Source organism: Salmo salar, chromosome ssa05 (assembly GCF_905237065.1).
Source record: "Salmo salar chromosome ssa05, Ssal_v3.1, whole genome shotgun sequence".
NCBI lineage: Eukaryota > Metazoa > Chordata > Actinopteri > Salmoniformes > Salmonidae > Salmo > Salmo salar.
The window spans coordinates 68,996,971-69,001,844 of record NC_059446.1 but is presented as its reverse complement, the minus strand read 5'-3'; positions in this window follow the sequence as shown (position 1 = coordinate 69,001,844).

The following is a 4,874-nucleotide window of genomic DNA, read 5'->3' as shown; positions in this document are numbered from 1 at the left end:
CATGCTCTCTCCCCCGTCCTCAGCTGCTTTGTCAGTAGTTCAGCCTCTCGCCTTCCCGTTTCTCCTTCCCTTCCTCTCTCCCTTTGTCCAACTCAGAAACGTTTCTCTGGCCGTGCACTTGAACTCTGAAAGCTTTCCTAAGTTCATTTTCCCTTTGCTGGCCCCCCAGCACATTCTAAGACACAGCCAGCAGACACAGTCAGCAGACACAGTCAGCAGACACAGCCAGCAGGCTGGTGGTGAGCTAGTGAGAGGCACAGACAGAGGAGAGAGCAAGAGAGAGAGAGGAGAAAAATAGAGAATGAGAGAGAGAGAAACAGAGAGAGAGAAACAGAGAGAGAAAGAGACCGAGAAAGAGCGAGAGGGAGGGACGGAGGGGCAAAAATGGACTGAGAGAACCACAGATAGGGGGAGGGGAAAGGTTTGTCAACATGAATTCAAGGTTATGGCTGAGACCAGGTCAACTACTCAGGAAATGTCACTATCTTGGATCATCACGTTGTTAGGATGTCCCTCTACAACACTGAAGTATCACTTATTTATTTTTATAAAAACTTAAACTTCAAAAACAAAAGTGCAATTTAGGAAAAAAATACAACTCAAGACCCAAGGTTAAGTTCACAAGTAGTACATTTTCTTATTCATATCCATATTTCTGTATTTAATTTAGTGATTTTGCTCACAAGGCCGAACTGAACAAAACTATGGTCTATGACTATGTGTGTGTGTGTGTGTGTATGTGTGTGTGTGCGTACATGTGCGTGTGCATGTGCATGCGTGCACAGGTGTGTGTGAGGGTACATGAGTTTAGTGTTGACATAATAATCTTTCTGGTGGGAAAAAGACAATATGCTATGTCTACTTGTTGGTTTAAAACTACTAAATGGAATCATACACTGTGCAGAAAACCTATCCTTAACTTGTGAAACAGCACTAGATCACCATGGTAACAACTGCTTTTTATGTAAAGGGTTCATCTCAGGGGCACTACGTATGTACTTTTACATTCATGTGTTTTGATAAACATGCATATAAAATCAGCCTGTAAAATCAGCCAATGATGATAGGCTCTAACTACGGCTTTGTTGCATACTTCATTCTGATTGGTTGAAGGGTGTTCTACACAGGTACATTATAGAGTGTGTGGATTGGTGCTAAAAAAATTGTTGTTGAGGAAAAGCACAGACCACTGCCTGTTCATGGCCAACTACTTTCTAATAAAAACAGCAATAGAAAAGACCAGCATATATCTCTTAGTAGTTCCAATGTTCATTCATACATGCTGCCCTTTACCACCTTTCCTTCCCATACTGACCATTGAGGGATAAGACTAGGTCAGAGGAACAAGGAGCAAGGTTGGAGGATGAAATAAGATAACAACCAGATGGATTGGAAGAGTGGATGAGCTATAATATAAACTAGGTGTGAACATAATGAAACATAATACAGAGTCCGATCATTGAGAACAACGTCTGGAACACACATCACCTATTCAATCTGGGTGGTGTGATTTGACCGCACAGCACCAAAATGAGCAGGCAGCTTCCTTTTTCAATATAGCACGGAGGTAGGCAGGACTCTAATGCGTTGCAAATACAAACTGTTATCGATCCCTACTGACGGAGAGTCGTAACGAGGCTGGGGGAGAGAGAGAGGGAGGGCGGGGGAGGAGGGAAGGAAGGAGCGAGGGATGGATGGAAAACCAAGTGGATGTTAAAGGTCAAAGGAGAGGTGTGCCGCAATCTCTCTCACCTTTGTTAAAGCACCGTTATATATTCACTGAACATAACCACATTACTACAGACCCAGAAGAGGGGTGAGGTGGGTGAGGGTGGGGGAGAAGAGAGACCCAATTCCATTAGAAACACTTCACTCCTAATGCAGACAAACTATTCTCCTGCCCAAGGACAATCATTACCTGAGGGGAAGAGAGACGGGTGTGTTTGTTAGGGGAAGGGATGCTTATACTGGCGCTGATCTTGGAAGGCCAGGGCTATCGATCGCGTTAAAGCTCTCTGCGAATTGGAGAAATCAATATGTTTTTAAAGGCGAAGCAGGTTGCATGTGGCGTGTGCGCGTGGGCTTCATTGATACCAGGCAGATTCATAGAGTGGCTGATGCCCAAACTATGGCAGATAAACGATCTGAATTTGAGGTCAGGTCTCCAAATTCCCAGCAGTTGTTTAGAAGTACCAGATCAAGGATCTGTGATCCGGCGAGAAATGCACAGGGAGATGCTATACATGTTTTGCATTCCTTCATTGTAATGAAACAAAGACAGGGCTGCTCGCCAGAGAAATACCAAATACAGAAGAGAAATACAAGTAATTTATATGATAACTTAAAAGTCCTACAGTATGACAATCCAAACCATGCCTGAGGAAGACCTTGTCTGGTAAAATTATATTGTACCATGCAGTGGCGTAGGCAGAACTACATTGATGGCAGGGCCAGCAAGAATTTAGGTGGGCCAAAATTTGGGCACTCAAATCATCATTAAATGATCATAAAAGCCTGCCCTATACACTACTGTAATCGATCGCACACAACAAACCATCTAACATGTGATTTTGCATTACAGACCAAATAGTCTTGTAGGCCTACGTAAATCCATGACTCTTGCATTTAACATTCGACTCACATGGAACTACACATAATAAACCATAGGCCTATAATTAATAGACTATGAGACTAGAACTAAATAAGTCTAACAAACACATTATTGTTGTTAGAATCTTAATATCACAAACATAATGTGTCATTTTCCCCCCTGCCCGTCAGGCATGTGCAGCTGATGATGGCCCATCTAAACTACACCTAAACTATATCGAAACTAATTTCACACATATGATAATATAGTTAGTTTAAAGACAAGATTAAAATGACAATAGTCTGATTGGTGAGAATATTGTCAATTGTTAAATTGTATATGAAGAATCTGATGAACACCTCAGCTTGGAATTAACACAGAGGCGAAACGGAATGCCAAAAAAGGAGTGCCAAAAAGGGACTTTTGATAATTCTCCTACAGAGTCACAAGCAGGTAAGACATTTTGATGTCTATATAGTACTGTATCAAAAAGAGCAGATTCAACTATTCTATTTTTGTGTGAATTACTGCTATTACAGGCATGCACTAGCAACACTCAAAGCACAGTAATATATGGCACCAATCATAAGTTTGGACTAGTCAAAGGTTTTTATTTTTTGACTATTTTCTACATTATAGAATAATAGTGAAGACATCAAAACTATGAAATAACACATATGGAATCATGTAGTAACCAAAAAAGTATTAAACAAATCAAAGTAGCCACCCTTTGCTTTGCACACCCTTGGCATTCTCTCAACCAGCTTCATGAGGTAGTCACCTGGAATGCTTTTCCAACAGGTTGCCTCCAGGTGGTGAAGGTAGGCAACAACACTTCAACTACACTGATCCTCAACACAGGGACCCAACAAGGGCATACTCAGCACCCTCCTGTACTCCCTGTTCACCCATAACCACGTGGCCACGCACGCCTCCAACTCAATCATCAGGTTTGCAGATGACACAACAGTGGTAGGCCTGATTGCCAACAATGACGAGAAAGCCTACAGGGAGAAGGTGAGGTACCTGGCAGAGTCTTGCAAGGAAAATAACGTCTCCTTCAACGTCAACAAAAGCTCATCGTGGACTTCAAGAAAGAGCAGAGGGAGCACATACCATCCTGGTACGGCAACTGCACCGTCCGCAACCACAAGGCTCTCCAGAGGGTGGTGTGGTCTGCCCAACACATCACCGGGGGCACATTGCCTGCCCTCCAGGACACCTACAGCACCCGGTGTCACAGGAAGGCCAAGAAGATCACCAAGGACCTCAGCCACCCAAGCCACGGCCTGTTCCCCCCGCTACCATCCAGAAGGCGAGGTCGGTACAAGTGCATCAAAGCTGGGACCGGGAGCCTGAAAAACAGCTTATCTTAAGGCCATCAGACTGTTAAATAGTCACCACTAGCCGGCCCCCGCCCGGTTACTTTACCATGCATCTTAGAGACTGCTGCCCTATGTACATAGCCATGGAACGAACACTGGTCACTTTAATAATGTTTACATACTGTTTTACCCACTTCATATGCATTTACTGCATTCTAGTCAAGGCCTATCCTATTTAACTATTGCTGTACATATACTATTCTTCAGATATACTGTACTACATATTCTATCCATATACTGTCCATATTGTCTATACATCCCATTACATACATATATATTTATACTCCGGACTCCGACATTGTCCGTCCTAATATTTCTATATTTCTTAATTCCATTCTTTTACTTTTTAGATTTCAGTGTATTGTTGTGTATTGTTAGACATTACTGCACTGTTGGAGCTAGGAACAAAAGCATTTTGCTACACCCGCAATAACGTCTGCTAAATGTGTGTATGAGACTTTTTTTTTAAATACTTTTTTTTATGGTGTATGCATGTTTAGGCCAGTGCTTGACTTGGACTGAAATAGGTGCCGGTACTGTTTATAATTAGGTGCAGGAACTCCTCAATACTTTTGAGCTAATATTCTATAGGAGGTGCAGGAACTCAAGCAGAAGAAAAGGTGCCGGTACCTAGTTCTGGTGAGCTCCTGCCCAACTCAAGTATAGTGCTTAGGTAAAAAGAAAAATAATGTCCTGTTTGGAACACTGACAAGTAGAGCATTAAATATATATATATATGTGACTACCCAGGCCCACCCGTTCCTACACCCCTGGTACCATGTGTCAACTGTATAACAATGTATGAGATGCCTAAACTTAGTTGAGTGAACTTCACCTTACTTTGTCTCTCTTGAGTCCCCACCTCTCCTTCTAGGTATGTGGAGGGCCTTACTCTAAGA